Below are 15,736 nucleotides of genomic sequence, written 5' to 3'. Positions count from 1 at the left end.
CAGCAAGCTTACATGCCTGCTCATGTATTCCCTTTGAGTTTCAGTCTTAGAGGGGGTTCCTAATTATATCTTGAAGGATTTGTAGATCAGTGGGAACAGGTGCATATGGTTTTTATTTAGCCCTATTTTAGTGCAAAGAAAGAACCCTGGTGGCTACACATTGGACTGCTAACCTCAAGGATGCCAGTTTTAAACACACTAGCCACAATGCTGGAGAAAGATGAGGCTGTCTGGTCACATAAAGAAGTGCACAGTCTCAGAAGCCCTATATAAGGTGCTATGAGTTGGAATCAAGTCAGTGGTAGTGGGTTTTGCTTTTAGTGCCCTGAGCTCCGCTGATGCTGTTAGCATTGGGCTGCTAACCATTAGGTCAGTGGTTCAAACCCACAAGCCATTTCTTGGGATAACGATGAGGCTATCTGCTCCTGTAAAGATTTATAGCCTCAGAAACCCTATTACAGGGTTGCTGTGAGTCATTATCATCTCAATCACAATGAGTTTGGTTTTGGAGGTTTTAGTGCAAGTAAAGGCTCAAAGGTTTTTCATTGATTTAAAGGCTGCACTGCAATAAGTGAAGGTGATTATGGTAACGAATTTGTTGCTTTAAAGTGAGTAAAATTTTACATGATATCAAAGGGCAAGTAGCAGTTGTAGCCCAAGGACTGCCTATGCATAATAAGGAGAGATTTTGTTAGTACAGCAGAATGGTTCCGTCTATGAACAAGGCCTACTTACCCATTTGTTGAAGTGGTCATTTATGTCTTTAAATAAAGTTTATGATTTTATCCAAAAAGTATTATGTGTGGGTTTTTTTTAAACATTCATTTCTAGATGCTTTAAAATTTTGAAAATTGGCTACTGTTTTTGGTAAGTATCTGATTTTTTTCCCTCATAATTTAATATCTATTGCTGAACTTTCATCCATTCTAACTATTGATTCTCTTGTATCTTCTATTTAAAATAATTACATCCCTTGCAAATACATCTTCATTTTATTTCTTTACTTCTTTTAACTTGAGTTTGATCAGATTCCCATTATGGTGTTGAACCATAATGGGGCTAACGAGTATGCGTGCATTGTTACTCAGTTAATAGGAATACCTTTCACATTAATTGTTCCTGTTGTCAGGTGCCATCGAGTTGGAACCGACTCATAGCGACCCCATGCACAGCAGAATGAAACAATATCCGATCCTGGGCCAACCTCACTACCGCTGCCACACTTGAGGCCATCAATGATGCCACCTGGCCAATCCATCTTGTTAGGGGTCTTGCTCTGTTTCTCTGACCCTCCACCTTACCCAGCATGACATCCTTTTCCAGTGATTGTTTCCTCCGGACAATATGTCCAAAGTATGAGAGATGAAGCTTAGCCATCCTGGCCTCCAAGGAGTACTCTGGCTGTACTTCTTCCAAAACAGATCTATTGGTTCTTTTGGCAGTCCATGGCACTTTCAGTATTCTCCTCCAACACCACAACTCAAAGGCATCAATTCTTCTACTATCTTCCTTATTCACTGTCCAGCTTTAGCCATCCATATGAGGCTATTGAAAACACCATGGCCTGGGTCAGGAGCACCTTAGTCCTCAAGCTAACATCTCTGCTCTTCAATACTTTAAAAAGTTCCTGTGCAGCAGATTTGCCCAATACAATACGTTGTCTGATCTCTTGACTGCTGCTTCCGCGAGTGTTGATAGTTGATCCAAGAAGAATGAAGTCCTTGACAACTTCAATCTTTTCTCCGTTGATAAAGAATGTTGTTTATTGGTCCAGTGGTGAGGATTTTTGTTTTCTTGACATTGAGATGTAATCCATATCGAAGGCTGTGCTCTTTGATCTTCATAAGTAAATGTTTCAAGTCCTCTTCACATTAATAGTTGTTATATTTTGAGAGTTGTTTCATTTTTTGCTTGTTTATGGCTTCAAGTCGTGAATGTATGTGATTTGTTTAATCAAATGGAGTTCAGGGAGTCACTTCCCCAGATCTTGTAGAGTGACAAAACCAGCCTAGGCACCTTAAGCTCGAGCTCTTTGCACCGTACTAGGATTTATCCTCCAAGTTCATTGCCTGCATGTAGTCACCAAATAGCATACTTTTTTCTTACTGATGTGTTATGTATTAGTCCTTTCTTTCACACTACACTGTATAGAATGAGATTAAGTGTTGACAGTTACGGATTTTCCTATATTACTTATTGAAAATACTCATTATCTTACCTTCCTAAATATACTTGTAATGGATTGTATTTTTCATTATAATTTTATTGGTTCTCCCTAGCCTACCCTCCCAGGACCTCTGGTAGCGTAGTGGTTACGAGTCGGTGTGCCAACCTCAAGGTCAGCAGTTCGAAACTACCAGCAGTTCCACGGGAGAAAGATGAGGCGTTCTGTTTCTGTAAAGCTTTCCAGCCTTGGAAACCCTGTGCAGGGTCACTATGAGTCAGAACTGACTCCATGTTACTTAACAACAACAACAAGCTTACCCTCTGCTTTGAAAATTTTCTACCTTATAAACCAAAAAGGCCACATTTCCCAAGACCCCTCACAGCCGAGTGCAGTCAGTTGGCTAGACCACAGGTCACATGCCCATCCTGGGAGTCTGAAACCAAAACTAGTGACTTAAAAACTGGAGCAGCCTTGAAGAGCTTAGTAGCCTTAGTGCCAATGAAAGCACTCACTCATCTGGGCAGTGACAACATTGGCCTAGTTTAACTCTGGAGTCTCTTTCATCAGATTAAAATGTTGAAATTTAGATTACAGAAAGTATACTGATAATCTTTTACATAAAGAAGTTAGGAAAGAAACGATTTGTGGATACACGTGCAACTTTTGTTTTTAGTTTTTATTTGAAATGATTCTAGAGTTACAGAAGACTTACAAAGATAGGAAAGAGAATTCCATTTACCCTTCACCTTGCATCTTCCAATGTTGATATATTCAAATAAGCATGGTACATTTTATCAAAATTAAGAGTTTGCCATTGTTATTAAGTACCATCTTGTCAGTTCTGACTCATAGTGACCCTGTGCACAACAGAACAAAACACTGCCCAGTCTGGTGCCATCCTCACAATCATTGCTACGCTTGAGTCCTTCAGCTACCACTGTGCCAATCCATGTCATTGGGGGTCTTCTTCTTTTTCCCTGACCCTCCACTTTACCAAGCATAATGTCCTTCTCCAAGGAGTGGTCCCTCCTGACCACATATGTGAAGTGTGAGAGACAAAGTCTCACCATCCTGACAAATAAGGAACATTCTGGTGATACATTTTCCAGTAGTTTGTTCTTTTGAGAGTTCATGGTACTTTCAGTATTCTTCTCCAGCACCGTAACTCAGTCTTCCTTATTCATTGTCCATGAATTAGGTTATGTGCTTTCACATGCATATGAAGCAACTGAAAATACAATGGCTTAGGTCAACACACCTCTGGCATTTTTGCTCTTGAGTATTTTAAAGAGGTCTTGTGCGGAAGATTTGCCTAATGCATTATGGTGTTTGATTTCTTGACTGCTGCGTCCATGAGTGTTGATAGTGGATCCAGTCAAAAGGAAGTCTTTGACAATGTCAATGTTTTCTCCATTATCATGATGTTATTATTATTAGTCCAGTGATGAGGATATTTCTCTGCATTGAGGTGCAACCCGTACTAAAGGCTGTGGTCTTTGATGTTCTTCAGTATTTTAAGTCCTCTTCACTTTCAGGAAGCAAGGTTGTTGTCATCTGCATATCACAGGTTGTTAATGAGACTTCATCTAATTCTGATAACTACGTTCATCTTCATATAATCCAGTTTCTGAGATTATTTGCTCAGCAAACAGACTGAATAAGCATTGTGAAAGAATACAGCCCTGACATACACCTTTCCTGATTTTAAACCATTCAGTGCCCCCGTTTTCTGTTCTAATGACCACCTCTTGGTCTTTGTACAGGTTCCTCTTGAGAACTTTTTTTTTTTTAAGATTTTATTGTGAATTGAGTGATAGTTTACATGGGAAAACATTGGTTTTACACTCAATCCTATAGTATTTTGTTTCATTGCCATGATTTCAATCCCCTCCATGCATCATCATTCAACAGTATTTGCTTCTATTCCCTCTGTTCTTGTTTTTTTGTTGTTGTTGTTTTATGTACACAGAAAAACTCAGGATATATAATCATTTAAGCAAACCAAAGGTCACATTCTGCAAAGCTTGCCTCCTGACCGCCAGCCACCTTTCTCTTTCCATGAGTCTGGAGTCCTCAGCTGCTTTATCTCTCCATGTTATCCTCATGAGCACTATTAAGTACTCTGGAATACCCATTCTTCCCAAAGTTATCCATAGCTTATCATGACCCACACAGTGGAAAGCCCTTGCTTAGTCTGTAAAGCACAAACATCTTTCTGTTATTTTCTGTTTTCAGCCAAGATCCATCTGATGTCAGCAGTGATATTCCTCTTTCTGGCTTGTACCTCTGGCATTTCCTTGTCAATGTAGTATTGCAGACGTTTTTGAATTATCTCTAGCAAAATATTATTTCCAAGTGATATTCGTGGTATTGTTAGATGATTTGCACATTCCATAGGGTCACCTCTCTTTGGAATGGGCACAGATATGGATCTCTTCCAATCAGTTGGCCAGGTGGCTATCTTCCAAATTCCTTGGCATAGATGAGTGAGTACCTTCAATGCTGCATCAGTTAGTTTACAGATTTTAATCTATAATTCATCAATACCTAAAGCCTTGTTCTTTGCTAATGCCTTAAGTGCACCTTGGACTTCTTCCTTCAGTACCAGTGGCTCTTGCTCTGATAGCATGCTGCCTATTGAAGTGGTTGAACATGACCATTTCTTTTGGTCCAGTGATTCTATATATTCTTTCCGTCTTCTTTTGATGCTTTCTGTATCATTCAATACTTTGTCCTTGGAATCCTTCAGTATTATATGTCAAGGCTTGAATATTTTTTCAGTTCTTTCACTTTGAGAAATGCTTAGCTTATTCTTCCCTTTTGGTTTTCAGACTGCAGGTCTTCACACATTTCATTTTCATGCTTGATTAACATTGTCTACTCGAGCTGCCCTTTGAAATACTCTGTTTAGTTCTTTTATCTCTTCATTTCTTCCATTTTCTTTAGCTTCTCTTTGCTCAAGAGCAAGTTTCAGAGTCTCTTCTGCAGTACATTTTGGTCTTTTCCTGCTTTCTTGTGTGATGTTCTGAATATCATCCCACAACTTTTCTGGTGTTTACAGTCTTTTGTGTCTAATACATTCAAATATGTTCATGAGATGATCTCTTACTTCAGGTGGGATATGCTCAAGGTCATATTTTGGCTCTCATGAACTTCTTTTAGTTTTCTTTAGCCTCAGTCTGAACTTACATATAAGCACTTTGACAGTCTTTTTCCACAGTCTGCCCCTGGCTTTGTTTTGGCTGATGCTGGACTTTTTCACCATCTCTTCCCAAAGATGTAGTCAATTTAATTTCTGTTTATTCCATCTGGTGAGGTCTATGTGTACCTTCAAGGTTGTTTAAAAAAGGTATTTGCAGTGAAGTCATTGGTCTTGCAAAATTCTCTCGTGTGATTCTCTAGCATGATTTCTATCACCAAGATCATATTTTCCAACTACTAATTCTTCCTTTTCATTTTCAACCCCTGCATTACAATCACCAGTAATTATCAATACCTCTTATTTGCATATTTGACCAATTTCTTACTGAAGAAGTTGGTAGAATTCCTCAGTTTCATCATAACTGGCTTGTGTGGTTGATGAGTAAATTTGAATAGTAGTGGGATTAACCATTTTTTTTGTAGACGTGTGGTTAATATCCTGTCACAGACAAAATCATACTTAAAGATAGATGTTGAAATGCTCTTTTTGATGATGAATGTGACACCATTCTTGTTAAGTAGTTTAATATTACCAGGCTTAAACTGTAAACTTTATTCAGATTTCACTACGTTTTCACTAACACTTCCTTTTCTGTTCTGGGATCCAGTGTGAGACACATGTTGTATTTACTTACCACGTCTTCTTCATCTCCTCCAAACCGTGGCAGTTTCTCAGTGCTCCTCTTTTCAACGACCTTGACACTTTGGGACAGGCATTTTGTAGAATGTTCTGAATTTGTGTTTGTCTGTTTTCCATGATAAGACTGTAGTATGGATTTATGGTTTGTGTACCACTGATGTGAAGTACTCTTTTCATCACAGCGTATCAGGGATAAATAATCGCAGCATTGCTTGTCACTGATGATTGTGGACATGATCATTTGGTTAAAGTAAAGTCTATCCGGTTTCTCCTCTGTAAAGTTACTTTTTTTCCCATTTAACAGTCTTGTTTGCTAGAAGCAAATCATTACCAGGACCCATAAGCATTCCAAGGGGGAGATTTGAAACTCCACCCCTCAGAAGGGTGTATTGAAGAATTTTTATGCATAAATGCTAAATCTAACACAACAATTATAATAAATGTTTGAAGAGTGATACTTTGGGACTCTACAGATATCCTGTTTTTTTCTTAATGTTTCACCTCCCTAAAATGGATTCTAGAATTTTCCCAGTGAAAGAGGTTTCTTGTTAAGCTTTTGTAGCATATGGGACCTTCAGTGGAATCCTGAGTCCCATCCAGAACCTTCCAAGGTGGGACATTCCCACTTTAAAGGACATGCAGACCAACCTGGAGTGGTTAGAGGAACAGAAGATACTTCTTAAAAGAAAGACCAGCAGGAAAAAGGGGAAAAAGCAGACTGGTTTTTTACAAAAACAAGCAGGCTGTTTGCCTGGGAGCCATCAAAGCAAGAAAAGTAAGCCTTTGAGGACAAACTGCCTTCCAAGACTGAAACTCAGAGGGAGCAGGCTTATAATAAGTTAGCTAAGCTGGTGATTGTGTTGGTCTTCTTGTGAGTGGAAGTGGGAGAAAGGCAACAATGAAGATATGGGCTGAGTTCAACCATGTTCCATAGACTCCTCCCAACCTTGAGCTGAGAGAGAGAAGAGGAAGGGCTGGTTGGTCTGAAGTTTGGGGAGACCTGTGAACTCCTAAGCCCACTGACACTGATCTAGCCCCCAGGGCTAGAGCTGAGAATAAAGCGGCCAGCTGATATGAAGGGGGAGGCTGGGGGGGGGGGCACATAAGAATGCCCAAACTTGCAGATAGTACCTATTTGACATAGCCTGGATAACTTGCTGATCAGAACTCAATGAGAGGAAGATAAAGAAGTTTGATACAGGAAGCAATTATAAATTGCTACAATTTGATGAACTTGACCTTTGGTTATGAATGTAGTTGGTCAAAATAGCAACCAAGAGGAAAGGAGTCTTCACATCAAGGATCAAGCGTGTCCCCTGCGGGTTGATAGAGACAAGTAACTTAGACATTTGTTACCTAAAATGGGGGGCTATCAAGGCACAAAGTGGCTAACTTACGAGTTTTAAAGAGTGAGGTTAGTTTAAGAGTAAGGAAGAGGAGGATAGTATCCCCACTGAATAGTTTTCATCTTGTTTAGATGGGTCTGGTTAAAGGGGATGGAGATAGGATTCTTTTGATTCAATTGTGAGTAACTGTTATCATGATTCATTGTGATTGTGACAGCTGTAAAGTTTAGAAGATATGTAGCAATAAAAGGGGAATAGTTAATCTTAACATTCTAAGAACAGAGACCCCTGGGACTATCAAGAGGGAAGAGCATGAGCGGAGTATGTGGTATCGTAACCAGAGAAGCTGTGACACCAGAGATGGAGGAAAAGGTGATGGCATGGAGAGACAGAGCAGCTGAGGACTTTAGACCTATGAAACGAGAAAGGCTGTGTGCCGGCGGGTAGAAGGCTGACTTGGAAAAATGTGCCTGGTGGTTGTTTAATCGAATATATATTCCTGTGTGTTTTGTGAAATGGAACACATAAACATCGATATCGGAACCTTCAGTTGCAGATTGGGCAGGGCCACAACTCAGATGAGGAGAAACAGCTTGTTCTCCTCATCTGAGTTGTTCACATTGAATATGTGAAATACGAATCTAGGAAAATTGTAAGTTATCAAAAGTAAAATGGAACACATATAGATACTGTAGGCATTAGTGAGCTGAAATGAACTGGTATTGGTCATTTTGAATCTGAGCATCACATGATTTACTATGCCAGGAACAACGGTGTCAGATTCATTATCAAAAAGAACACTTCAAGCGTTATCTTTGGAGTACAGCGCTGTTTGTGATAGGACAGTATGCGTATACCTAGAAGGAAGAGACCAGTTAATACCACTATTATTCAAATTTACAGACCAGCTACTAAAGCCAGTTATGATAAAGTTGAAGAATTTTACAAAAACATTAGTGATGCAGAAAGCATCAACAGAAGATGGAAGGAATACACTGTGCATGAACCAGAAAGTAATGGCTAATGTTCAGTTATTTCAAGAGATAGAATTTGATTAAAAGCCACTAGTACTGAAGGAAGAAGTCCAAGGTACACTGAAGGCATTGGCACAGAACAAGGATCCAGGAATTGATGGAATGCAAATTGAAATGTTTCAACAAACTGATGCAACACTGACGCCACTTAACTAATCTTTGCTAAGACATTTGGAAGACAGCCACCTAGCTAACTGTTTGGAAGAAATCCATATTTGTGCCCATTCCAAAGAGAGATGACCAAAGAGAATGCAGAAATCATCGAACAATGTCATTAATATCACATGGAAGTAAAAATTTGCTGGATATGATTTTTTTTAAAGTTGAAACAGTACACCAACAGGGAACTGCCATGTACTATTCAAGCCAGATTCAGACAAAGATGTAAAACAAGAGATATCATTGCTGATGTCAGATGGATCTTAACTAAAAGCAGATAATGCCATAAAGATGTGTACCTGTGCTGTATTGACTATGCAAAGGCTTTCTATTGTCTGGATCATGACAAGCTATGGATGACATTGCTAAGTATGGTTATTCCAGAAAACACAATTGTGCACATGAGGCTGTAATTCTGTAATTTAAAGTGGTTTTTAAAAAATCCAAAGAAAAGTAGTATTTTGTGACATATGAAAATTATTTGAAATTCACATTTTAGTGTCCATAAGTAAAATTATATTGGAACATAACTGTGCTGACTAGCTTAGATAATTGGGTATAGTTGCTTCATACTGCAATAGTAGATTTGATTAGACTAAATAATTAGCCTGGGAGCTACTACATTAGTGTTGTGTTTTCTCATCACAACTAGAAATTGAACAATGAAGTGACAGCATATTTAATTGTTCTTTACAGGAATAATTTTTTTCCTGCCAATTATTTTAGGTTATTTAATATCGGAGCCAGGCACTATTTCCCCACATTATAGTAAACACACTTGAGTCTAGGCCACCGTGATTAATTGTATTCTGCTGAGGTCTACTCTTGTGGCTCTTGAGTGCTGTAAGAGCAATAGAATTAGGCTACAGAAAGATGAGGAAATTCCCAGTGCTACCAAAAAACCCAAGATTCTCAAAGAATGGGAAGAGTATGCCAACTACTGAAAAAGGACAGTGACGCAATAAAGGCAGAATGCAACCCACCTCCACCCTTGCTCAGCTACAGAAGACTTGCCCACGTTTCCCCCCCCCACACACACACACACCATGTCAAGAAAAACAGGACTGAGTGCAGAGGTAAAGAGAACTCACATGATGGAAATATGTTTTGAGACAAAAGATGTATTTCACCTAAAAGATACGGAGAAGATTGCTCTCAAAAAGGCTTTACTGCCATGCTATTTAAAATGTCCTTCAAAGCTTAGTGGATGCTGGTATGGTTGACTGTGACAAGATTGGAACATCAAGTGCTTATTGGGCTTTTCCTAGTAAAGCTCTTCATGTAAGGACATGTAAGTTGGAGGTCCTAGAATTTCCAGTTGTCTTAGGGAAGCCAAAAGCTTGCCAACCTACAGAAAAGCATTCAGAAAGCTAAAATTGGCCACCATGAGATGGAATAATGAGCCATGCTAGCAAAGGAGCTTTCTTCACTTTAAGGACCAATGGGAAAGTTAAAGGCTGTTGTTAATTGTCACTGAATGGATTCTGAATCCAGTGACCCTGTTGTAGGTTCAAGGAGCAGCTGGTGAGTGTGACTCACCGACATTTTGGTTTGCAGCCTAGTTCTTATCCTACAGCGCCACATCAGGAGCCCAAAGTTAAAGACAGAAGTAAAAAAAGGTTGTGGAAGAAATAGTTTAAGTAAATATAGTAGCCAAAGAAGCTGTTAACAGATGGACTGATAACATATTTACTGTAAAGTCTTGAGCCAAAAGAAAGTTTGAATTTCATGAAAATGTAATTGATAAAAATTTTGGAATTCTGGAAGACTTGGACTACACAGTCTGAATTGTTAATGGTAGTACAGAATCTGTGTTTGTGAATATGTATTTTTTATATTATCCAGTTAAATATATTGGAATGTCATTTGCCTATAACTTTGGTTGGTTGGTCATGTGCCGTGGAGTCAGTTCCAACTCATAGCAATCCTGTGTAGGGTTTCCAAGGAGTGATTGATGAGTTTGAACCCCACCGACTTCGGATCAAACTGACCTTGTGCTCCAGTGCTTTTATTACACAGCGCCACACTAGGACCAGTAACTATACGTATGTAGCATTTTATTAATTTAAATAAAATAGGTTGTGGTTGTTGTTAAGTGCCGTTGAGTTGGTTCCAACCCATAGCGACACTGTGTAGGGTTTCCAAGGAGCAGCTGGTGAGCTTGAACCACCAATCTTGCAGTTCAGACGACTTTGCAGTCTGATGCACCAAGACTCCCCAAATAAACTTTGGTGGTGATGTGCCATGGAGTTGGTTCCGACTCATAGCAACCTTGTTGTTGTTGCTAAGTACCATGAAGTCGGTTCCGACTCATAGTGAACCCTGCACAGGGTTTCCGAGGCTGCAAATCTTTATGGGAGCAGAAAGCCTCATCTTTCTCCCACGGAACAGCTGGTAGTTTCGAACTGATAATTTTGAGGTTAGTAACCCGATTCATAACCACTACGCTACCAGAGCTCCCTGGACTGGGGAAAAAGAGGGGAGAAATGTCTAATTATGCCTAAAATGACAAACTTTCCCATTATTTTTTTGTTGTTGCTTTTTTAAGTTAAAAAAATTATGTAATGGTTAAATGAGATTTAGTTGAAGTTTCCTTTTTCCTTTTCCTTTTTTGAAAGAAACATTTGTTGGCAAAGCATGCTAAATTCTTTCATGTATCACGTATTCTGTCTTGCAAGCTTTCCAAATGAAGCATCTTTATAATAGGACATTTTTTTTTCCCACTCCCAGGGTTTAATTGACAGATAATTTAGAGCTCTATAAAGGAAGATGATGTTGTTGTTGATTGCCATCGTGTTGGCTCTGACTCAAAGCAACTCTGTATATGGTTTCCAGGGAGTGGCTAGTGAGTTTGAACCACTGATCTCATGTTTCAAATTGACCTTGAAGTTGAGTGCTTATCCTACGGCACCACACCAGGACTCAGTATAAGAAGATACTCTGATTTAAAGTTTGGTCCCATTCCATACCAGTTTGTCAGGTGCCCTGGAGTCAGGTCTGACTCATAGTGACCCTCTGCACAACAGAATAAAACACTGCCTGGTCCTTTGCCATCTTCACAGTTGTTACATCTGAGCACATTGCTGCTGCCACTGTCAGTCCATCTCATTGAGAGTCTTTTACCAAGTACGATGTCCTTCAGAGACTGTTCCCTCTTGATGACATGTCCAAAGTATGAGAGGCAAAGTCTCATCATCCTGGCTTCTAACGAGCATCTGGCTATACTTCTTCACAGATTTGTTTGTTATTCTGGCAGTCCATGGTACTTTTAATACTTTCAACACCATGATTGAAATGCATGGATTCTTCTCTAGCTTATTCATTGTCCGGCTTTTACATGCATATGAGGTATCTGAAAATACCATTGCTTGGATTCAGTGCACCCTAGTCCTCAAACTGATACTTTGCTCTTGAACACTTTAAAGAGGTCTTGTGCAAAAGGTTTTCCTAATGCAATATGCCATTTGATTTCTTGACTGCTGCTTCCATGAGTGTTTATTATAGATCCAAGGAAAATGAAAGTCTTTGATCTTCATGTATCATGATGTTATTTACTGGTCTAGTTGTGAGCATTTTTGTTTTCTTTACATTGATGTATAATCCATACTGAAGGTTGTGGTCTTTTATCTTCATCATTAACTATTTTAAGTCCTCTTCACTTTTAGCAAGCAAATGTGTGTCATCTGTGTTTTGCAGATTGTAATGAATCTCCAGATCTGATGCCACATTCTTCATATAATCCAGTTTCTCGAATTATTTACTCAGGTTACAGATTGAATAAATGTGGTGAAAATAGACAGCTCTTGTGCATCTATTACCTGATTTTAAACCATTCAGTATTCCCTTGTTATGCTGAAATGGCTGCCTCTTGGTGTGTACTGGTTCCCCACCAGCACAATTTAGTAATCTGGAATGCCTGTTCTTTGCAATGTTATCCATAGATTGTCATGATCCAGTCGAAAGCCTTTACATAGTCAGTAAAGCACAGGTAAACATGTTTAAGTTTTTACTCACTTGGAATATTAATGATATTGTTGGATGATTTCTTCATCCTACTAGGTCTCCTCTCTGGAATGGACACATTTATGGATCTCTACCAATCAGTTGTCCAAATCTCTGGACATAGATGAGTGAACGCCTCTAGTGCTGCATCAGTTTGTTGAAACATTTCAATTTGTATTCTATCGATTCCTGGGGCCTGTTTTTTGCCAGTGTCATCAGTGCAGCCTGGACTTCTTCCTTCAGTACCATAGGTTCTTGGTCATATACTGCCTCTTGAAATGGCTGTGGGTTAATGCGCCAGACTGCAAAACCATTTGAACTGCAAGGTCAGTGGTTCAAACTCACCAGCTGCTTCTCGGAAACCCTATACAGGGTCACTGTGGGTCGGAGCATATTCAGCAGCGCTTAACAACAACAACTCTGTGTATTCCTTCCATCTTACTTTGATGTTTTCATTCACTGACTCATTCACTCTATTGCCCATTGTTAAGTGGCTTCTAGTTGGTTCCAACTCAAAGCAACCCTGTATAGGGTTTTCGAGGAGCACCTGGCCAGTTGAAACCACCAGCCTTGAAGGCCGAGTGCTTATCCTCCAGTGCCACACTAGGACTTCGTATTGCCCATTGTTGTTATGTGCTGTCAAGTTGGTTCCGACTCATAGCAAACCTGTATAGGGTTTCCAGGAAGTGGCTGGTGAATTTGAACTGCTGACCTTGTGTTTTGCAGTCCAGTGCTGATCCTATGGCACTACAACAGGGGCCCGATATAGTCATAGGATGCCCCGGTTTTCTTTTCTCTTAGTTTCCTATTGTCTAATGTCTGTAAACCTTATCTTAATTTTTTAATTATTTAAAGCAGGAACATGAATCAAGTCCTTACTTCTCCATTGTGGTTTAGATACCCTATTCTTAATTTATCTTTGATTTATTTCTAGCCTTGTCAATTTTGGGTTTTTTTGTTTAGAAATTCTAGTCCACGGTTTTCTCACTGAAGCATTATTTATAATGACAAGCCATTTAATTGACAGGAATTTAAAACTGAACACAATAAAAACCAAACTCAAGGTTCCAAAATCTCTGCCATCACGCCCCATCAATTTTTTTCCACATTAGTTACAACCTAGATATGCATTCCCGAAACATGGACTCATGCTTGTCATTATATGCATCTCAGCAGTCGTCTAGTAGTGCTGAATTATCCCCAAGATAGATCTTGAATCTTTTTACATCTCTCCATTTCCACTCCCCCTATTGCACTAGTATTCTACACCACTGCCATCTGTTCCTTATGCTGTTGGTAAATAAATACCTAGGAGGAGAATCTTTTGGATCATATGGTAGACCTATGTTGCTTAATTACCAAACTGCTGTCAAAATGTGTTGTTCCATCTTGTATTCCCAGACTCCTTAGCAGTCTCTTTTATCCTTTCCTGTTATTTTCAGTACAGTCTTCACAGATTAAGTAGACAGATTAAAAAAATTATTTTATTTATTAAAACAGTAGATTCAGAGTTAAAACCTGTTAGGTTTATTTTGTTTTATACTGTTTCAGATCACACTTAAACCAATATCTAAGTTTCTATATGAAACTTAATATTACAGAAATAAAATGTAATTTTTCTGTTCCCCTCTGCCACCTTCCTTAAGTGCTTCTCAAAGAGAAGTTGGAATCAGAATACTTGTAGAACTTTTATAAAACAAGCTGTTGGGGCCAAAGATACTAAAAAAATACTTGGAGTTGGGAAACAAGCATACACTTTCTTATTTGTTTTTTTTTTAACTTCGTAAGCATTTCTGTTGGGTACATCTAGTTAAGAACTATTTATACACTTATGATTTAATGAAGAACTAATTATTAGTAGTCACTGTTCTAGTTACGTTAATAGCTGTTTGTGGGCTGAACAGGAAATAACCTAGGAACAAAAATCTCAAAGTATGAATCATGTTGTGAGGTGATCGTCAAGCTACTGGGACTGGAGGGTATGGGAGCAAGGTACATACCAAATGTAGTTGAGAGGCTTGTTCAAATTATGTGTGTTTGTTTTCCTTTCTACTTAACATGACTGGAGTTGTCATAGAAGGATGTCATATTTCTCAGATGTGGTTCATTTTTATATTCTCCTGTACTTCTTGAATTTTTCACTCTGTATTTTACTTTGGGGGGGAGTGGGGTTGATTGGGCTGAAACATACAGATACTGATTACCCAGAGGCTTGATACTCTCTAATGCCCTTCTTTTCTCCCAGTATGGCAGTGTGGCATTTAAAACTGAAAGGATGCTGAGAATTGAAAGTAACTCATAAATCATTAGGTCTCTTAGTAGGTTAAATCTTGATCCTTTAAAAAGTAATGTAGAATAAGACCATAGGTGGAATCCTGAACAGCATCCAGAATCTTCAGAGGTGGGAAATTTCCACTTGAAAGGACAAGCAGACCAGACTTGGGTGGATAGAAGAACAGAAGATACTTCTTGAAAGAAAGACCCACAGGAAAAATACAAAACAGTATAGGCAGACTGACTGATTACTACAAGAACAAGCAAGTTGTTCACCCAGGAGACATCAAGGCAAGTGGTCGGGTCCCCTCAGAGCAAACCCCCTTCCAAGAGTAAGACTCAATGGGAATATGCACTCTGATTGGTGACCACGTTCGTCACCGATAAGGGGAAGTGAGGGAAAAACAGCAATGAAGCTGCGAGCTAAGCCCTACAATGTTCAATAGACTCCTGTGAACCTGGGTGGATACCTGGTGGGCCAGTAGTGTGGCGAGACCTGGGGACTCTTGGGCCCAGAGTCAGTGACATAGCCACAGAGGACTAGAGTGGAGAGTGAAGCATCCAGCTGATAAGAAGAGAGGGCATATGCACAAGAACACCCACACTTGCAGATAATACCCACTTGACCTGGCTTCAATGACTGGATAATCAGAGCGCTCAACTAGAAAAAGAAAGAAGAGGAAAAAAAAGATTCATCTGATACAATTTGATGAACTTGACATACACTTGTGGATGCAGTAGCTCAAAAGAGGGAACAAATCTTTACAGCAAAGATCCTTCCCACCCCCTCCATACACAGAGTAGACAGGGATGGTCAACTTGGACATTAACCACCCTAAGTGGGGAGGCTACAAAGTCAAGAAGTGACTGGCTTACAAGCTTTCAAGAGGGAGCCTAGATCCAGAGAGTGTGG

The 15,736-nt window shown here is 39.4% G+C and overlaps 1 protein-coding gene and 1 pseudogene across 2 annotated transcripts in view; both read left to right on the top strand.

The window, feature by feature from the left end:
- The window catches only part of FERMT2 (fermitin family member 2), a 108,443-nt gene that overhangs the window by 45,865 nt on the left and 46,842 nt on the right, over positions 1–15,736 (top strand). The gene's annotated exons all lie outside the window — the stretch shown is intronic.
- LOC102818323 lies at positions 9,594–10,334 on the top strand (annotated as a pseudogene).

The sequence above is a fragment of the Chrysochloris asiatica genome, unplaced genomic scaffold, assembly GCF_000296735.1.
Source record: "Chrysochloris asiatica unplaced genomic scaffold, ChrAsi1.0 scaffold00194, whole genome shotgun sequence".
NCBI lineage: Eukaryota > Metazoa > Chordata > Mammalia > Afrosoricida > Chrysochloridae > Chrysochloris > Chrysochloris asiatica.
The sequence above is the reverse complement of the archived record's forward strand: the minus strand, read 5'-3'. Positions and strand labels throughout refer to the sequence as shown.